Source organism: Macrobrachium nipponense, chromosome 23 (assembly GCF_015104395.2).
Source record: "Macrobrachium nipponense isolate FS-2020 chromosome 23, ASM1510439v2, whole genome shotgun sequence".
NCBI lineage: Eukaryota > Metazoa > Arthropoda > Malacostraca > Decapoda > Palaemonidae > Macrobrachium > Macrobrachium nipponense.
Window position 1 is genome coordinate 13611803 of NC_061090.1, and position 22359 is coordinate 13634161.

A 22359-nucleotide genomic window follows, 5' to 3' on the forward strand; every position below is an offset into this window, starting at 1 on the left:
TTCATTCAATTAACATCACGTCGTGAGGAGTACAGTTATCGACGTTTTAAGAAACCAGAGAAAATTTTTCAATAATGATTTAGAGATTTTTGTCATTCAGAAAACGAAGAAAACAGGTGCTGAATGACCCAAAGAGCAATCTCAGTCGGGAGCAATTTCCCGCAGAGTAGCAATATGACGCAAGGCAATATCTCCCAGAGTAGCAATTTAGCGTGACGATAGTGTGGTATATATAGAGCAATGGGGAAGCCATCAGCCTCTATGAGCCCGGAGACGTTGTGGGGTTTGGGAGACGGGGGTTGGGTGGGTTTGGTTTGTGGAGGGGAGGGGGTTAGGGTAGGGGACGTTGGGGCCGGTGGATGCTGATAACAACAGCCAGTTAGGTTGACAATGAAGACGAATGCCTGGTGATAATGAAAGTTCCTTTTTACGCTTGTTGCCTGGAAACTTTGTTTTATTTCTCGTTCGTTGTTGTATGAATCTTGCGAGGTATATATATATATATATATATATATATATATATATATTATATATATATAATATATATATATATATATATATATATATGACTGGTAAGAATGTCTGTTAGAATGTTGGAACAGAATTCCACCTAATAAAAGGCAGCCCATGAAAAACCCCCAAAATATAGACAAGGTTAAGTACTATAATTCAGGGATGCTGAAGCGAGAGACAGCAGTCTCTGAAATATAGTACTTACTTTCTATATTGTGGCGTATATATGGGCTCCATTTATATATATATATATATATATATATATATACTATATATATATATATATATATACACCGTATATGTGTTATATGCAAGCAATGTTCGTCTTTTACATTATAGTGTATTTTTATTTTAATTACGTCGTTAGTTTTGTATATGATATTCAGATACATCTTAGACGTCATGCTAGAACATGACACTTACATATTTGAAGCTGATTTTATGAGGTACTCCAGATCTCCCTTCCCTTGCTTTCATAACATTTCATTGTACATTCAATAATGAATCCTCTAAAATTTGTCCATAAATATGAATGAATTCATTGACGTGTATATGATGGAATTTCATGTCGGCAGTGATCAACAAAGAAAACTTTTAACTGTAATTTTCTTTTTGTTTAGTTATTTTCGGTGTCATAACATTACTTAAGGACGACCGTTTCCGTTGCATAAAATGTGGATCAGTTGTCTCCAACAGAAATAAAAAAGTCACAAGATGACTTTGAAAGAACAAAAGCCAGTGGAGTAGGAAAATTTACCCTGGGTTCGAGCTGGAAAACGAGAAGAAAAATGAAGGAAGAAGCGTTTACCTGGGCGCAACCGTTGCATGATTTGAAAACCAGATAACTACGAAAATGTATTAGTTCTTAATATTTGTAATGGCTGACATATAATCAATTTTATCTGAGATTGACTGCACTAACCGAATTGGCGACAGAGCCTCGGTGCTCTCCCCGCCCCTTCACGTGTTGGAACGCGTTTGGTCACGTGATCTGAGTTCTGGAACCCTCTCTCTCTCTCTCTCGCTCTCCCGAGCCTTACGCAAGCATCATGCCCCCGGCTTGTATAACTTCCTTAATGCGCAGTAAGTTAGACTATCATAAAATTATAAACTTATTCTTTATATATCTTTATCTATGACAGTGTGGAGAATTGTCTCCTTTCATTTTGAAATGTAATTAACTACCGAAGAAGCTTTCATTGGGAGTGATTTGTCATTTTTTGATAATCTCGAATTCTGTACTCTGAAAGTCGCCATCTTTGATCTTTGGGCTCTTATGGCAAGACATGAATAATGTTGACGGTGTTTACTTTCTAACGAAGATGTCACCAAATCGTGAAAACCAATTTAACCACGATCTCTCTGAATCGTTTTGAGTAATGCAAAGCGCCATCTTTTTTTTTGCCGCTTGTGTTGAAAAATTTGAATGAAGGAGGAATATGTAACTAAATTCATGACGTCAATTTACAATCATTTCATTAAGCATTACGTAGTCAATGGTTTCCCCCTCTGTAAGGCCTTATGTAACCCGACTCCACGATTTCACCTTTAAGCATCTTCATCTGTAAATGTGTTGCTGATATCTTGAAGTGTATATATATATATATATATATATATATATATATATATATATATATATATATATATATGTATAATATGAAAAAAAAAAATATATAGATATATATATGTATATATATATATATATATATGATATATAATTCTTATATATGTATAATATGAATATATATATTTATATATATATATATATATATATATATATATATATATATATATATATATATATATATATATATATAAATGCGTGTGTGTATGCGCGTTTATTGCTAAGCCATCAGAGGACGTATCACGTGAGATTAAAATAACGCGCATACACACACGGATTCGTATATATATATATATATATATATATATATATATATATATATATATATATATATATATATATATATATATATATATATATATATATGTCCAAAACAATAAACCTGAGTATAAACAGAATCTGAGGCTGACCGTTGTCGGACCATCGTTCCTTGGTCACTGGTGTCTGGTAGCTGTCACCAACACACGACCTTACCAGGCTAAACGTTATTGGACATATATGATATAGTTCCCTTTCCTAACTTGGAAAACAAGAGTGTGTCAATACCCATCAACCTAATCGCCTTTTGGCAACATTTCCAGCATCCAGGATATATTATAATTATCCTATAATATATATATATACATATGCACATATATATATATATATATGTATATGTATATATATAATATGCACACACACCTGCAGGTACCAATATGCATGTATAAACAGTGAAATAAGCTACATAGCATTGCAAAAGAAATTTTTATTTTCAAAGAGTATACTCTACCGACAGCTGTATCCGCCAGACTTCTCAAATGCACGACAGCAATACGTCAAGTATTTTTTAGATATTTATAGATTGCATTGATAAGTATGATGTGCGCTTCAAGGATTGAAAAAGAAAAACAAAAAACAAAAATTAAGCGTTTTTTTTTTCTTTTTTGCGTTCCCAAAGCTTTTGATTGAAGTTAAATCTTTTTCTAGACTAGTCAGCTGTATGTTTCTAAAGATAAGTCGTTTTTTATTCCTAAAATTTTTGTTTGTTTTTTATTTCACTTGGCAGTTCTTGTAATTTTGCTTTGTATACCTTTGTTTTTGGCTGAGTGTAGTTTAGTTTAATTGAACAGCAACGATAGAGGTCATTTAGTCATGACAAACAAAATGTAAATATGATCTGATATTTTCCATATCCCTAAATGAAACTGGATTTATATAATACGAATTTTTGGATGTGTGAATGAGTCATAATCTAAATCAAAATAACCAGCACAGTTTCTGAAAAAAAAAAAAAAAAAAAAAAAAACATCTGAATAGGACACAATTCGCATATTAAGAATTTGTTGTGTTCACCAGGGAAAGAACGATTTACTTATATTTTTTTCTATAGACATGAGAGTTTTAGTTTTCTTTAAAAAGAAAATTAAGAAGGCTTTTTGTCCGTTCGTCCGCCCTCAGATCTTGAAATCTACCGAGGCTAAAAGGCTGCAAATTGGTACGTTGATCTTCCACCCTCCAATCACCAAGTATACCAAAATTGCCGCCTCTAGCTTCAGGTCACCGCCGGTGGTGTATTTTCTATTTTTTTTTTCTCCTAGTGCTTCCTATTCTCGGCAAGTCTTTCGAGATGAGGTTGTGAGACCAATGTGTCGGCACGTTCAAAAGCAGGTTTTTAATCCCTTTACCTCATCTTACTTCTCATCTTACTTCCGCCTTATGAACGCCATATTTTGTGGGCTTGTTCCATATGACCAGGGTTCATCTTCTGAATAATAATAATAATAATAATAATAAAAATAATAATAATAATAATAATAATAATAATAATAATAATAATTCATTTACACAGAATGCAGTCTTCTTGTATTACCTACTGGTTCAACTTTGTGAGAGTGGTTATGATATATATATATATATATATATATATATATATATATATATATATATATATATATATATATATATATATATATATAGTTCGGATGAGGTAGGAAAATAATCTTTTAATTAAAAAGATCTTGGTTTTTTCACAGATCGTTGCTAGTGATTTATATTTCAAGATGCATTATTTGTGTTCTGTAGTTTATTTATTGCTGGTTTTTATTTATATTTTTGGTTTCAAGTTGAATTATTTGTGGTCTGTAGTTATTCGTATTTGTGGTTTTTCGTTTATGACATATGTTGTTAATTATGAAGGTATGCAGTCTTTCAGAAAAAAGATATTCAGTTGTCTTATTCAGTTATGTTAAAAGATGCATTTTCATTTATAAATGATTATATATCTGTTGAACAATCTTCTATTCATTGTAATGTCGTTAAAAGTAGTTTTTAACAATCGCTCTCTACTAATTGAGAACATATAACGGAAAATTGAATTTGTAAGAGACAGTTTTATCTTTAGAAAACTATGTAAGTAGATTGCTTTCGCATCCATCCATTACTCTGTCATATGTATTATTATCAAAATGTATTTACTTTTAAAACCAAGTTTCTGTTTTCGTAAAATAACAGGGTAATTGTTGACAATATCTCATTTTGTTTCCTTCTATGGAATTTTTTTTTTTTTTTTTAATTCATTCGCTTTTGGAGATCGATCATAACTCTAAGAGCTTGATGGCGCGCGCGCTACGCTGCGCTGGAACCCGGTCCTTCCTGTCATGTCTACCCTACTCTCCCGAACTTCTACCTACCCCGCTCCCACCCGTGGCGGACAAACAAGAAAGTTCCACTTGGAATTTATTACTATAGAAGATTAGTCCTTGGCATTTCCATTTGCAACTTTTATCCGGATTTTATTATTATAGAAGATTAGTTCTTGTATTTCCCATATGCAACTTGTATCCGGATTTTATTATTATAGAAGATTAGTTCTTGGATTTTCCATTTGTAACTTTTATCCGGATTTTATTATCATAGATTAGTTGTTGCCTTTTGCATTTGTAACCTGTATCCTTCAAGTCTTCACATTGTGATGAGACTCCACGAACCTTGGAATCATGTCCTTGGAATCATGATGTCATGAGTCCTGCAAAGTCAAATACCATAGAAACTGTTGCAATTACTTATTTCATATCTCCATTTCTGCAGCATACTGATGTTTGTTAAGAATTATATCCTTCACACAGACAGGTTGTGACTGCTGTTGGAATGTCGAACACTGTGGGAAAACAACACAATATCCTTTTTTATATCCTCATATTTTGTAACACATATTATTATTAATATTATTATTATTCAGAAGTTGAACCCTATTCATGTGTAACAAGCCCACAGGATCAATTGACTTGAAATTCTATATTCTAAAGAACACAGCGTTCACTAGGAAGTAATAGAGAGCTCACTAATTAAAAAAATAAATAAATAGATAAAAAATAAACATAAACGGGTTGTAAAGTCATGTACTCTGTATATACAAACTATATATGGCTGAATGTCGGACCCCGTGGATAACGTTAGAAGGCCCTCATTTATATCTTTATTCTTTAGATCATAGTTTTTGTCAAGAATGATATCGTCCGTGTTTTCTTTTAAGGCCTCAGTGGATGACGAACATTTATGAATTATATCCGGCGCGCTGTAAAAGCGGAAGCGACGAGACATATAGTGCGTTTCGCTTCATCACGACGACAGAGCAGTTTGATGGCGCGATGCTGGAAGCAGTGCTTGCTTGTTAAAGGTGCTCTGCTGCTTTCACGTGTGCATTGTGGGTGGTGGTCGCGCGGGGCCGATGCGAACTAGGTCAGAGATGATCACTTGCTCCTCCTGCGAGGTCGATTCCCTACTTTCATACACGGCCTGTTTACGAAAGGCACCTCCGGGTTGTGTGGTCTTGCGAATTCGGTGTGTGTGTGTATATATATGTATATGTATATATATATATATATATATATATATATATATATATATATATATATATAATAAATTTATCATACACCATACACACATACACACCGAATTCGCAAGACCATATATATATATATATATATATATATATATATATATATATATAATATATATATATAGAGAGAGAGAGAGAGAGAGAGAGAGAGAGAGAGAGAGAGAGAGAGAGAGAGAGAGAGAGAGAGAGAGGGGATTTTATCGGATACCCTTGAAATCATCTTTCTTTGTTTATCGGTGACGAAATAACTTTCGTGAAAAAATGCTGTTGCGTCCTGGATTCTTACTTGATTGGTGAACATCAGGTACAACGTCTTGCTTGTTTTTATACTCCTGTTACCAGTGAAGTGACAGTTGGAGATGTGTTATTCGGAACCTTCTTAGATGGAAAGAATATTAGGATACATCATGTAATGAAATGACTGTAATAACGCTCTGAACAGTCATAGGTGCAAAGATGCCGATAATAACGTCTATCCTTCTCTTGCTGAAGTGTGGTTTTGTCGTCGGAATTGCTTGATGAAATGTAATTGTGCAAAAGCTTTCCACTTCTTTTCATCTCTTGTACTTTCCCCTTTTAGTTTTCGGTTTCTGTGCCAGATTGTATAGTCCGGGGGTGGCCAAACTTGTTTAATGTAAGAGCCACATACGACGAAGTTCAGATGTTTGAGAGCGGCAAAACATCAAGAATGATCAAATTAGACTGTCAAAAATTACTCTAAAAAGATATATATATATATATATATATATATATATATATATCTATATATAATACATATATATATACAATATATATATACCATATATATAAATATATATATATATATAGATTATATATATTATATATATTATATATATATTACGTATATATATACACACACACACACATATATATATATATATATATATATATATATAGTAATATATATAAATTATGTTTATTTGTCTTATTAAATGAAACCAGTGAAATTGGAGATATTTTATTCAGACACCACCTTGAATCTTTTCTTATTATGACTATACTGTAGTCATACTGAGACCCTGATAAAGCCTTAGGTATATCCAACAGTCGTGAATATAAAGTTTCTAGTATATAATAAGGTAGGCATAAGCTGATTGCTACATGCTAGTTTACTCATAGAAGTCTGGAAATAGAATTGATGCAGCCTTTTATGGATGTGATTTGGACATGTTTGGAGTTATCAAGGGCTTCAAAAGCCATAGAGCATGATAACCTCAGTTCTTACCAATCGAATCGTTATAAGATTACCATTATTGGAATTATAATCGATCATTTATGGGTATCTCCTCGAAAGGTGATTTAATGTTTACAGGTACATAGACTTTTTTTTCAGGAAAATGGACGAACAAAAGAAACTGTATTTTATATTAGGGTCTTTTGGTAGAATTTATGATGAATATTATTTTTACATTTTAGTAATACACAATAATGGCAAAAAGAGGGATATTATTATTTTCATTTTGAAAATATTGTTTGCTAAATGAGAAAAGCATGAAGTTATTGACGTAGAATACTTGTCCAAGATGGTTTTAGGCTTCATTAGTTGTCCAAGATGATTTGAGATTTCCAAACCTTTTGAAGTAGTGAAAGGGAAATTATTATACATTTCAATTGAAAACGTGGTGTCGAAAAGTACAAGCAAGTAGGACATTTATTCTTACCGCGATTACAAAGAAAGTAGTGTGATATGTACAGTTAATTTTTGAAATATGTGACTTTTCATTAAGTCTAAAAGAATGGCAAAGTGTTCTGCATTTCACTTTGTAATTCTAATTGGTTCTCTTTCGAAGAGCTCTATCGCTTTTCCGCCTTTTGGCCAAGATCAAAGTGTTGTCTCAAAGAAATCCAAGCGCGAGATCAATTGTTAAAGACTTTTTGTAATACCTGCATTAAGGATTGAATTTTTTTTTAGTTCATTAAGTGCTGAAGTTACAGCGTTCCCTTCACTTAGTATGTAAAGAATTCAGTTCTTTGTGTGCGTGTTTATTTTTTATTTTTTTCAAGCACTCTGCTGTAGTTAATCTGAATACCATTACGTTGCCGGCTCGTCCTTTTTCTCGTGAGGGCTGCCAAAAAATGTCAGTTATTTGAGAATCACGAAAAGGTCTCATTCCCCAGTTCTTAATGAGATTCGATAGGGCCATGTCTTGGCAGCACATTTGGTTTCCAAAGGGAAGTTATTAGCCCAAACTTGTGCTTATAGATTGGGGAACTTATGGCAATTAGAAGAGAGACAAGATGTGTTTCGTTGTAAAATGAATCTTTGGCACAAACATCTGGCTACTGTAACATTTATGCGGCGGGTTTTATTTTGATGCGAATAGGGAACATTTTTTGTGACACCGAGGTCTGTACTGGGAAGTTACCCATTTTTAATTAAAAGGCAAATGACGCAGTCTGGCGTGATTTTGTGAAGAGATTCAATCTTCGGTATAGCACTCATCCTTCGAGACATCTACAGTACTTACAGGATAGGAAGCGGATGAGTTAAATTATTATTATCACTATTTTTGGGAAAGCAAATCCACAGTAGTATCCAAGTTTGATTTTGCCCAAGCTGCAATGGACAACCGACCAAGTGATTCAAGAACCGAACCGCCTCTTAGAAGATCTAGGCGATTAGCTGGTTTGCCGTCAGAGAATGAGGGGATAACATGAAGAGCCAACCACCCATCTTCAAACAACGACTCATTTTTAAACATAGGTCAAATACAAAGTTTTTATGTAGCCACCTTTTGTGATTATAGTCAGATTGACAAGGAGGACCATGCAGGCCATCGAAAGCTCTCTGTTTTATGTATTTGAAATAACAAAATCGAACAGGCATACTACTGTGGATTTACTTTCCCATTTTTTGACTCGTGAGATTATGAGTTTCTTTGTATTATTATTATTATTATTATTATTATTATTATTATTATATTATTATTATTATTATTATTATTATTATTATATTCAAAAGATGAACCCTGTTCATATGAAACAAGCCTACACGGGCCATTGGCTTTAAATTCAAGCTTCCAAAAAAATATTATGGTGTTCATTAGGAAAAAGTAAGAGGAGGTAAAAGGAAATACAGAAAGAAGAGATCTCACTCAATAAATAACGAAAAATTAGATTAAATTAATAAAAGAATAAAAATGTATTAAAGTACTGGGGAAAATACTGTTAGGGTAGTAATGCATTGCATCTTCGCTCGGAACTTTTTAATTATGTTGTTTGATCCGTAGATAGGAAGTTAAGGAGCATCCTATTCAATTTTGGGCGGTCGCTGGTATGGTCGCTACAAATGCCGCGAGTTCGAACGTCTCCCAACGCTATGAAAATTCTGCGGTGGGAGGCTGGAACCAACATTCTTTCGAAGCTTGAATTTATCGTCAGTGGCCCCTTTGGCAGACTTCTTCCATGTGAATAGGTTCCATCTACTGAAATAATAATCATAATAGTTTGCCACCTGTAACGCTTTTATCGGATAACGGTAAGTGAATCCATCAGAGAGATCATGTTGGTATAGAATTACCTTAAGCCATACGGGCTTCATTCGTCATTTTAATTCGAAGACACATGTTAATATATCTATTTACTCTTTGTCTTTATACCGAAAATTTGTTGAGTACTCATAGCCATACATACAAACATTGCAAAATTATTTTGGTATTTTGCTGATATCGATGTGTATATGCCATATAAGATTCATCTGTTTTTTTTTTTTGACATCGAAAATCCAGTCTACAATAAAAAACAATTTTCAGTTCCAAGTGCATGATTTTGGTCACGTATTCTCCGGAAGACATTCAAGGCTAATTTTTGAGGAAGGGAAAAATGATTTCGAAAAGGTTCCAAATTTCACTTTAGGATAAATATTGAGTGATTGATATACGTATATTTGCTGGATTGTCTTTGAGATCACTAGGGGACCTAACTTGAAGATGTATTACTGTCGTTGATAAGGATTTTGTATGTAGAGATGCGTTTTTATCTCCATAAATTTGCTATTGTATATAGATGTGGGAAGTAGCTACATTTACATGCTGTTTTATATATATATATATATATATATATATTATATATATATATATATATATATATATGTGTGTGTGTGTGTGTGTGTGTGTGTGTGTGTGTGTGTGCTTTGTGTTTATATATATATATATATATATATATATATGTGTGTGTGTGTGTGTGTGTGTGTGTGTGTGTGTGTGTATGTATATTGAACTAAGTAACCAATTTTATTTATATCTTCATGCACCTTAGTTTAGTTGCATGGCAAAATAGCTTCTGCTTATTTACTACGACATACAACGAAAATCAAAGATAGAGTGCTTATTTTATGAGCTCCAATAACGTATTGTAATTCATTACTTGATCTAGAGAACCTGTGATTATTTGTGATGAAGAGTGCTTTGAGAAATGTCTGAAGCAAATTATTATTATAATAATAATACCATGTATTGATGTGCATTTGGGTAAAAATGGACATTTTCGTTATTGTGTCATTCACCGATTGAATACCCGCCGAGATATTCTTTGTGGTTTGAATGGAAGCAGCTTTGCTTTGTTTTTTTACGACGGAACATAGGAAGTATTTTTACGACGTAACATAGGAAGTAGTTTTACGACACAACATAGGAAGTATTTTTACGACGAAACATAGGAAGTATTTTTACGACGTAACATAGGAAGTATTTTTGGACGTAACATAGGAAGTATTTTTACGACTGATCATAGGAAGTGCAGCAGCAGCAGCAGCGACGCCGTCGCGTCTTATCCGCGTGGGCGTCCTTATGAAAGCCTCTGTGTGTGGCACCGTAGAGTTTCACAACAACCCGGCACCCTTTCCCTTTCCCGCCCCCTATCGATCTTCCCTTTCCTCCTGCTCTCTTCTTCGTCCGACGCCAACTTTTTCATTTCGCCCTCTTGTCGTTTTTCGACGCCTTTTGTCGCTGCTTAGTGTTTTGTTTTGCTTAAAATGTCAAGCTTTGAATTGGGCAAATTGATTGCAATGTCACGAGAGCGTTGTCAAGTACCCAAAATTGCCATAATGCATAGATTTTACCTAGATCGATTCTACTCATGTCCGTGCAAATCCAGCGCAGACTCAGTCCAGACTCAGCTGTTCCATAACACTCTCGAGATGGTTGCCACTTTACAGCAACAACTCACTCATTTTTGGGGGAAAAAGTATCATCTTGAGCATTAATGTTCAGCAGTAGTTCCATTACAGCCTGCGATAGCTGGCATCATTTATCACTGTAGTGTCTTGACGAAACCTGTAAACGTCAGCCACACCCAAAAAGAGGGGAAAGTTATCAAGTGCTAGAAATCCTCAACCGGCAACTCTCCTTCCGAGGCTGCTCCCCTCGGCTCGAGGGAGAAAGATGGCCGCGTGAAGTAGTCGGAGTCAGACCTCTCCGCCTCCCTGCCGTGATCTCTTCCTCTTTAGATCCTTTTGACTATGGAAGAACTGGAGGAAGAGATGGACGGGGAGGGTAAGTAATATACCTGCCGTAGGTAGCTCGAGCACATCCCAGGCGAACATTCGTGCGTGAAAAGAGAAGAAAATTCCCCACGTGTCGTGTTTATAGTTTTCGGTGGGAGTGGTCCCTCCGCCTACTTGTCTTTGGAGTGGTGTGGCTGACTTGACAAAAAAAGAGAGAGAGAGATCATTTGTGATTTTCCTCGACATTCAGCAAAAAAAAGAATAAAGGAAAGTGAACAACACTGACGATCAAGAAGACATTTTGGATTTAACTAAAGTGTATATACCCTACTGCCTACTGTAGAGGATTTATGAACATCACTTCAGCAAAGAATAAAGTAAGATATGCTGCTAGTGTTTTTGAGTGTAATGTCTATAAATTTATGTTGTCGTAACCATCATGACATAAGAGTCCTATGTATTCTGGAAAATTATAGATAGGTTAAGTAGCAAAGTAAAATAAGCACAGAAATCCACGGATAGGTCCAAAGTGTCAAAAAGTGTAGATTCTTTTTTTTCAAAGTTGAAAGGCGTTTTGACCTTGGTGGCATTCGCTGCTACCTGGACGCTGGCTGTGCAGACGACGCCGAATTTGGTTCTTAGTCATAAATTTCAGACGTCGTTCTTTCTGCATTCAGTGTGCCTGATGTTTTGGATTTTCTTTTGCCTGTATTTGCTTGTTGTTTCAACTTTATTATACCTGATGTTAAATTTAGTTTTGTTATCTTTGTTATGAGGTCAGATTTTTGTTTGTTTGGTACACGATATATATATATATATATATATATATATATATATATATATATATATATATATATGTGTGTGTGTGTGTGTGTGTGTGTGTATGTATGTATGTATATATATAGTATATTTGTGTATGCATATAGACTACTAACTCCCAGACACTCACGCATAGGTGGTAAAATTTTGTTTTGTTATAGATTTACTCTAATTTTTTATGTTTGTTTCGAATGATTTCTCCGCATTCCCTTGACCAATTAGATTCCTCGAGACTATTATTGTGAATTACAATGTTTTATGCAGAAAGTTGAGACATTGCTCAATTTAGTTGAGCTTATACATTTAATCTCAAAATTTTACATTTTATTGTTTTTTACTGACTTTATTTTTATTTGTTCTCTGATTCAAGTAAAGTAATTATGTAATTGTGTTAATGGCTTCGAAAGCTACGGCATATTTTAATAACTAGTAATGGCGACTTACCTTATCAGAGTTTTATATATGAGTTATTGTAGTGTTTCTCTATCATGTGTGTGTTTGTGTGTGCGTGTGTATAAATTTTCGAATTTCTCCAAATACATGTAAAAAATCTACATTGTATTTTGTAAATGAGGTAAATGATTTAAGCATTATAATATATATATATATATATATATATATATATATATATATATATATATATATATACACACACACACATATATATATATATATATATATATATATATATATATATATATATATATATATATATATATATAGCTTGTGTGCATCCCAACACAAATATACTTATACCTATCCATGTACTTGTATATATTTAGAAATTCCACAAATCTGCCTGTGTTGACAATTGAAGGGGCCAGGCCGTATAGGTTCATTGATTTTTCATTCATCGCTCCAAAATCGCACGCGGTATGCGATTGTAGTAGTATTTATACGTAGTATCTACAGTGCGAAAAAACATGAATGAAATGGCGAGAGACCCTTAAGGATCAGTGAATGATGGCACATCGCGTCTTCATAAACGGTCGTGTGCAAAGGGTCGTCAGGGGAAATGACCTGACTAATTGGGGATTTTGTTTATTCTCTCTCTCTCTCTCTCTCTGTTTTATTACCAGGTTAAAAGACCAAACTTTCAATATAATATTACATATACATATATATACACACACACATACATACATACATACATACATACATACACACACACACACATATCATCCCCCCCCCCCCCCCCCACCCCCCCCCCCCCCCCTCTGTGTGTGTGTGTGTGTGTGTGTGGTGTGTGTGTGTTAGTGCTAAGTCATAAGAGCAATCAATGTATATGATGTATGTGTGTATATATATATATATATATATATATATATATATATATATATATACTTTTACTCTATCTCTATCCTCTCTCTCTATCTCTCTCTCTCTCTCTCTCATAGTAAGATGTTGCTGCAGCATTAGGTAGATTTTAATCCACTTACTGGGTTTCTTGAAATATGAAAGAGAGAGAGAGAGAGAGAGATATTGATGTATTTCAATCCTTCCCCGCTCTTCCCCGAAAAAAATCCTTAGCCATAAATTATATTTTTCAGAAATTTATGGTAAGCAATCACGTGAAAAGCCATGGTGTTTCCAGACCTGTGTGGTATGGACTGTGCGTGTGTTTGTTTGTTTGTTTGTTTTTCATACTGGCAAAGGTCGATTACGACGCGCAGCCTAATGCTTTATTTACCACAGATTTTAAAAACTCTTAAGAAATCAGACCCGAAGGAAATGTTAGATCTGAAAGTCTGAAAGGAATTAATATTGTATGTTTGAGAATATGTGCGCAATAAGAAATGGATGCACACATACATATTTGTAATGTGCATATATATATATATATGTATATATATTATATATATATAATGTATATATATAGATATGTAATATATTGATATATAATATATAAGTACATTATAATATATATATATATATATATATATATATATATATATCTATATATTTAAATATATACTACATATTTATATATATCAATATATATTATATATTATATAATATATATTGATATATAATATATCATATGATATATATGTATATGTATTTAAATATGTATATGTATAGTATATATGTGTCTGCGGCCCTATATTTTGTACGTTTTCTGTTTCCGTAAGATGCTTTAGAATCTTACCATCGACGAAAATGGAACTTTGTTAAGATTGGACGCGTTACTGAACTTTGATGTCGCTTCAGGTAAACCTATACATTATCTCACTTTTCCGATTCTTTCGTGAATCTTGAAGATGAGTGATTAATGGATGCGGATGATTGTTCCAAGATAAGGTGATTCACTCTATGGCGACACCCCACCATTTATGTAGATCTGTTCTTTAATAACCATAAGTAAAGTATTCTTGCAATTGATAGCGAAAGTAGGTAAGAGCTTGCCACTCATATCCTGCATCTTAGGCGTTGTCGGTGTCATCTACACTATTTATATGGAACATAGCTGTCAGAGAACTTTCGTCCATATCAACAGTGAATCTTTCTTCTTCAGCACTGTATAAGCTTTACTTAATAAGGATCGTTGCAGCGTCCCTTCGACCCCTAGCTGCAACCTCTTTCATTCCTTTTACTGTACCTCCGTTCATGTTCTCTTCTTCCTTCTTACTTTCCACCCTCTTCTAACAATTGTTCCAAAGTGCAACTGCGAGGTTTTCCTCCTGTTACACCTTTCAAACCTTTCCACTCTCATTTTTCCTTTTAGCGCTGAATGACCTCATAAATTATATATTCCATTCCATTCCATTGACATTGATTGGTGGAGGAAGACCCCGTTGTGCTCAGCATCTCTCAGTGTTGCCAATTGGTATGTGTTTACCCTCCAAACTGGCTTTAAGACTTACACAAAACCGAGGAAATAAGTGAAATTAGTGTATCTATTTGTAATATATGTACATATTAGAGCAATTTTATCATTATTGCATTACTATAACTAGAATTCATGGAAACAGTGTAAATGCATCGGCGTAAGTATGAAGCTCTCCTAAATTGGTAACGATGGCATCTGCAGAGAGTCGTGGCAGAAGTTACCTGGAAGGGTCGACGTGTTTCTGATGAGGCGTCTCTGGAGTTTATGAAGTTTCGTAAAGGATGTGGGAGTTTGTTTACTTGGGAATTAATTGGTCTCTCGTTTGGTACTACAAGATGTTCCACTCTTTTCAGGGATACCTCGTTTGTCAAGTATTTTCTGTTTGTATGTATGTATATGTATCTATCGATCTATCTATTTATCTAATATATATGTATACATTATATATCAATATATATTATAGTAATATAGTGATATAGTAATATTATACTATATAAACATACATACACATAGATATTAGATAAATAGATAGATCGATATATACATATACAGACATATAAACAAAGAAAATATTTGACAAACGAGGTATCCCTGAAAAGAGTAGAACATATATATCTATATATATATATATATATATATATATATATATATATATAGAGAGAGAGAGAGAGAGAGAGAGAGAGAGAGAGAGAGAGAGAAATAAGTAAACAGAGGTATTCATTCGGTAGTTTTTTCTTCCAATTGTTTTTTTTATCCTATGAAACGGAATTAGCGTCAGTACGTAAACGAAACCATACAAAGAACTGCGGAAGACGGGGTCGTCGCGCCCTCTCTAGTGGCGCAAATCATTGGAATGGCTTCGTGTTCATTCACCAAATTGATTTTCGTCGAATATTAGAGTGAGAATGTTGTGAATTGCTTGTAATGTGAGGTGTATAACTAATCTCTGGAAATGATAGATAGATACTTCGAATAACTTAGATATATCAAGGTAATAGTTCGTAATCATATATATATATATATATATATATATATATATATATATGTGTGTGTGTGTGTGTGTATGTATGTATGTATGTATGTATGTATGTATGTATATAGGCAATATTGCGTGGTGAGATTTCAAAATTTAGTGCGTGAGAGAATCAGGTAACCTTCCACTAACCAACATTAGTGTCGTAGTAGTAGTAGTAGTAGTATGTCTATTTTTTTAAAGGTCATTGACCTGAGAAGAGCTAAAAGCATTGATTTCGATGCATTGATCTGAAGACAGTGACGTTGTGCGAAGATTAGCTTGAGAAACTTTATTATTATTATTATTATTATTATTATTATTATTATTATTATTATTATTGACCAAAAAGTACTCGTTCTTGTATGGAGATTATGCTAAGCTAATGAGAAATATGAACGCCATTTTTTAAAAATAAAGTGTAACATTTTTGTTCCTACATTCTTTGCAAGCATTATTAGATAAGGCTTGAAGAAATCACTTAGCACCTGATGTTGCATCTTTTGGCACGGAGCTTCGTGACGTCAGAGTGTATTTTTGTAAAAAGCAGCTAAAATAGACATAAGTAAACTATTGCTTATGAGTGTTAGGGTGCGTTGCAAGACTTGTCTGATGGCGTTTGTCTTCTGCCTTCTCAGATGTGAGGTTTCTCACGTCCGCGCTCAGTGGTCAGTCCCAGAAGAGTAATGACGTAAGAAAAGGCAAGTTTCTTCATATCATTTGAATCGTTGATTCAGATAATTATCAAGATGGATATGACATTAATAAAAGAAATATACTAAAACTCAAATGTCTGGGGTGATTTGACAGCTAAATTATAGAACAGATCATAGCAGAAGTTTGAGGGAAAGGGTATAATTTGAATGAGCTGATGTGTTTATGAAAATAGCCTCTTTGAATAGTTAATCATAAACGAGCTGTCTCCAAGAACGAAAGAGCTGGAGTGATGTTTGGTTGCCTAATTTTTTTAGCTAACGATTGAGCTATTGAGATAGTCTGAGGCATTGGTCAGGACAAATTGGTACTAGTAATACTTTTTAGATACTACTGATTTTATTGTGCGAAATTTCCGCCAAGAAGTTGGGTCGAAAAAAAAAAAAAAAATTGGAGCACAACAGCAATTAGGGGCGAGGAGGTTATATAAAACAGAAAACTTCCACGGCCTCTTGGATTTGTTTCGTTGTTTTTATCTCTCTCTCTCTCTCTCTCTCTCTCTCTCTCTCTCTCTCTCTCTCTCTCTCTCTCTCTCAACCAGAATTCAACGGTACCACGATATATTATTGATAAGAGATCTCTGTCTACACGATTATTGTAACCTCTCTCTCTCTCTCTCTCTCTCTCTCTCTCTCTCTCTCTGTTCAATAGTCAATCAGTCAATATTTTTCTTATGCAAAATAAGGCATCGTCTTGAATGATTTCGTTGGAAATGTAAGCTTGAAAATACCAGGTAAGATGCTCATGTGGTAATAATCGTTCTCTTCTTTCGCCTAAGACCTAAATTCATACATGAATTCAACGAGGACAAAGTTTTGGGAATGTCACTATTTCATGTTTAGATTTCATGATGAGAGACTGGCTGTATATATCTAACCCTGAGAGTTAGATTTGTTGAAAGTTATATTTTTTCGAGTTCGTAAGTAATAAAAAATTCTTCCACTTTGCCTCAGTGTTATTAGTGTCAGCTCGTTATTTATGAGAATTGATTTATTTTGGGCGATAGAATCTGTAGTGACACATACACTCAGATATATACTATATATATATATATATATATATATATATATATATATATATATATATATATATATATATATATATATATATATGGCGTATGTATATATGTATCACATAATAATCAATGACTTCCATATATATTTTCGGACTGATTATGCGCGTCAGAGTTCCTAAAACTGACACCTAATTTCTGTATATCACAACTTGTTGTCACTCGAGTGATTTGGATGGTGTAAGACAAAAGCCCTTTAATGTAACGCATTGTTTTAGGATGACGTCAGTTTGAGTCGACTATTTTCCAGAACAATGACCGTTATTGAAAGGTCACTTGCATTGTGACCTGTATTGCGTTGCCTGCATTGTTTACAATGCAAGTTTGTTAATTATATTTTCATTAGTCATTTTTTAAAGATAATTGATGGCTTATGTAAGCTGTTTAATCACTCTTGCTCTTCAAAGCAAATTAAGTAAGAGTTCATCCTTGATTATGTGGTTTCAGGATGAAAGTTGCAGTGAATGATGTGGTTTTTTTACCGGAGCCATCCCTTGTAAAGGGAATATATGTATAAATATATATATATATATATATATATATATCTATATATATATATACTATATATATATATATATATATATATATAGATATAAAGCACACACACACACACACACATATATATATATATAAATACATATAGGACACACACCACACAATACAACATACACACACACACACACACACACACATATGTATATATATATATATATATATATATATATATATATATATATATATATATACGTATATATATAGTCTTGCATTGCAATACAATACTTCAAAACCTAAATTTCATAATCAATCAATTAATCAATACAATACAGTTTTGACAAAATAATATAGACATTTTGAGGTCACGGACCGAAGTTTGGCGTCGCAAGCTAATATTACTAAATTCTCTCTCTCTCTCTCTCATCTCTCTCTCTCTCTCTCTCTCTCGTCTCTCTCTCTCTCTCTCTCCTCTCTCATCGGCTTACAGGGTCATTGTTCTCCGGATTTTGTTTTGCAGATACGCACGATGTGAGTCATGGCTTTAGCTAACGTAGTCCTTTTGCTTAATGGATAACATTAGTGCATTTGTATTATTTAGAGACACATTTACTGGCAAATGTCGTGGGAATACACTTTTCTTGGTAAATTTTTTATTTCTTAGATTTTTCTTGGAGAGGACGCGGTTGTTTGTTGATATTCTATATCGCATTTGACAGCACTTTGTCACTACACGGTGATTTGAGCAGTCTCGTTAGCACATGCAAGTGTGTGTGTATGTGTGTGTGTGTGTGTGTGTGTGTGTGTGTGCGCCCGCGCGTGCGTGTGTCATTAATTGATTAATTGTAGCTATTAAAACTTGGCGTCACAACAAGGTTACGGTCGCCGTAATAATAAAATAAATAGGAAATAAAAAAGTAAGTTTAGAAGTAGTCTCAGATAATATATATATATATATATATATATATATATATATATATATATATATATATATATATATAATATGTGTGTATATAATCGTATCCGTGAAACATAAGTAATATACATACGTACACACATACTGCATATGTATATGATCTAAATTATATTATGTAAGCCTGCCTCGCTAAGATATATAGCTGCTCTAAGAGTGTGTTTATGCGTGTAAACGTAATTATGCACCATTATCAAATGACATACATAGATAACTCGGCAATTTCATTGTAGATCAATCAGTTTTTTATAATAATGTATGCCAGCGTAATTTACCTAGAAAGGGAAATCAACTGATTTAGAAAAAAAAAATAAATAAAATGGAAAACATTAATGGCTCCCGAATTATGTCAATGGAACATTGCCTTCACATACGTTTATGTACGATTCCGTGACACGTTTCAAAAGGGAAGATCTGTGCATACTGAAGATTGGTGAGACGTCAAAAGTTTGATATTTTTCGTCGAAAAACAAAATGAGGTCATGGATGGGTGGAGCGACATAGTTCTATGCCTGAGTCATAGCTTGACCCCCGTAGCGTGACCCGAGGTCATCCATGGCACAATGACTGCGATCGCTGTGCAGTAGCACGAATTTACTGGATACAGTTGGAGTGAGGGTAGGTGGGATGGGTATTGTGGAATGGGGGGAATCGATTGGGTCGAGTTGATTATAGGTGTTAGTGGATTGGGGACGATAGCAGGGGGATTCATTTAGTGGAATGGGGAGAAGGATATTTAGGAATGGTTGGGTCTTAATTGTATAGCGAAGTTCCTCTGGGAATAAGTAAATGCGGACCAGGAGCTTTACTTAATGAAGGGGAGATATGCGTGATTTATGTGTGTAGAAGGATACCTACAGAGAGAGAGAGAGAGAGAGAGAATATTGATGCATACCTTGTGAATGTCGAGAAGTACTGTAAAGAGAGTAGCTGAATCGATGCTGACATTTTGCTCTCCCGGAGCACTGACGGAGAGAGAGAGAGAGAGAGAGAGAGAGAGAGAGAGAGAGAGAGAGAGAGATCACAAACTTTGACATTTATCACAAGCAAAGTAGGGTGTTTTAGAAGGCTAAATCGATGTCTTGTTACCGTTTATTCCTGGAGTACTTTTTTCACACGTTTTCGATTTTTAGGTTAGAGTTGGTAGGATGTAACCAAGCGTTACCCTACCCCCTTGGTACGATTGTATCAAGCGTTATCAACCACTTATTGGTACAATGTAAAATCAACGCAATTAACCTCCTTTGTTACGAGTAAAACAAGCCGCTATCCGTACCTCCTGGTACAAGTAAAAACAAGCGTTAACCTACCTCTTTTGGTACGAGGTAAAATCAAGCATTACCTATCTCTTGGTATGATTTAAAATCGCAGTAAAATCAACCTTCGTAAAAGGTACGATGTTAAAATCGAATTATCCTACTCTTATGTACGATTAGACAATCAAGCTTATCCACCTCCTTGGTACGATGTAAAATCAAGCGTTATCCTACCTCTTGGTACGATGTAAAATCAAGCGTTAACCTACCTCTTGGTACGATGTAAAATCAAGCATTAACCTACCTCTTGGTACGATGTAAAATCAAGCGTTATCCTACCTCTTGGTACGATGTAAAATCAAGCATTATCCTACCTCTTGGTACGATGTAAAATCAAGCGTTATCCTACCTCTTGGTACGATGTAAATCAAGCGGATCCTACCTCTGGTACGATTGTAAAATCAAGCGACCTACCATATTGGTACGATGTAAAACAAGCATTAACCTACCTCTTGGTACGATGTAAAATCAAGCATTAACCTACTCTTGTACGGAGTAAAAATCAAGCGTTATCCTACCTATTGGTACGAGTTGTAAAATCAAGCATAACCTACCTCTGCGTACGATTGTAAAATCAAGCATTAACCTACCTCTTGGTACGATGTAAAATCAAGCGTTATCCTACCTCTTGGTACGATGTAAAATCAAGCGTTATCCTACCTCTTGGTACGATGTAAAATCAAGCGTTATCCTACCTCTTGGTACGATGTAAAATCAAGCGTTACCCTACCTCTTGGTACGATGTAAAATCAAGCATTAACCTACCTCTTGGTACGATGTAAAATCAAGCATTAACCTACCTCTTGGTACGATGTAAAATCAAGCGTTATCCTACCTCTTGGTACGATGTAAAATCAAGCGTTATCCTACCTCTTGGTACGATGTAAAATCAAGCGTTACCCTACCTCTTGGTACGATGTAAAATCAAGCATTAACCTACCTCTTGGTACGATGTAAAATCAAGCATTAACCTACCTCTTGGTACGATGTAAAATCAAGGTAGCCTACCTTTGCGTAGATGTAAAATTCAAGCGTTATCCTACCTATTGCGTACGATGTAAATCAAGCGTATCCGACCTCTTGCGTACGATGTAAAATCAGCATTAAACACCTTTGGACGATGTAAAAACAACGGGTATCCTTACATCTTGGTACGATGGTAAAATCAAGCGTTAATCCTACCTCTTGGAAGGTGTAAATCAAGCATGTTAAAACCTACCTTTGGTAACGATGTAAACAAGCTTATCCTACCTCTTTGGTACGATGTAAAATCAAGCGTTATCCTACCTCTTGGTTACGATGTAAAATCAAGCATAACCTACTCTTGGTTACGATGTAAAATAAAAGCATTAACCTACATTCTCTGGTACGATTGTAAAATCAAGCTTATCCTACCTCTTGGTACGATGTAAAAATAAAATCAAGCAGTTTTACCTACTCTTTGGTACGATGTAAAATCAAGCATTAACCTACCTCTTGGTACGATGTAAAATCAAGCGTTATCCTACCTCTTGGTACGATGTAAAATCAAGCGTTATCCTACCTCTTGGTACGATGTAAAAATATCAAGCGTTTTAACCCTACCTTCTTGGTACGACTGTGAAAAGTTCCAAGCGTTAAGCCTACCTCTTGGTACGATTGTAAAATCAAGCA

The 22359-nt window shown here is 34.4% G+C and overlaps 1 protein-coding gene across 10 annotated transcripts in view; it reads left to right on the forward strand.

The window, feature by feature from the left end:
• The window catches only part of LOC135198695 (uncharacterized), a 325058-nt gene that overhangs the window by 139094 nt on the left and 163605 nt on the right, over positions 1–22359 (forward strand). For 5 of the 10 annotated variants that reach the window (XM_064226548.1, XM_064226579.1, XM_064226557.1 and 2 more), the window contains exon 1: positions 11415–11855. The exons of 3 other annotated variants lie outside the window; for them this stretch is intronic. The gene's annotated coding sequence lies outside the window, so the exon portion shown is untranslated. Of the gene's footprint in view, positions 1–11411; positions 11856–22359 lie in introns of those variants that run through there. 2 more of the 10 variants (XM_064226585.1, XM_064226533.1) reach the window with 2 other exon arrangements.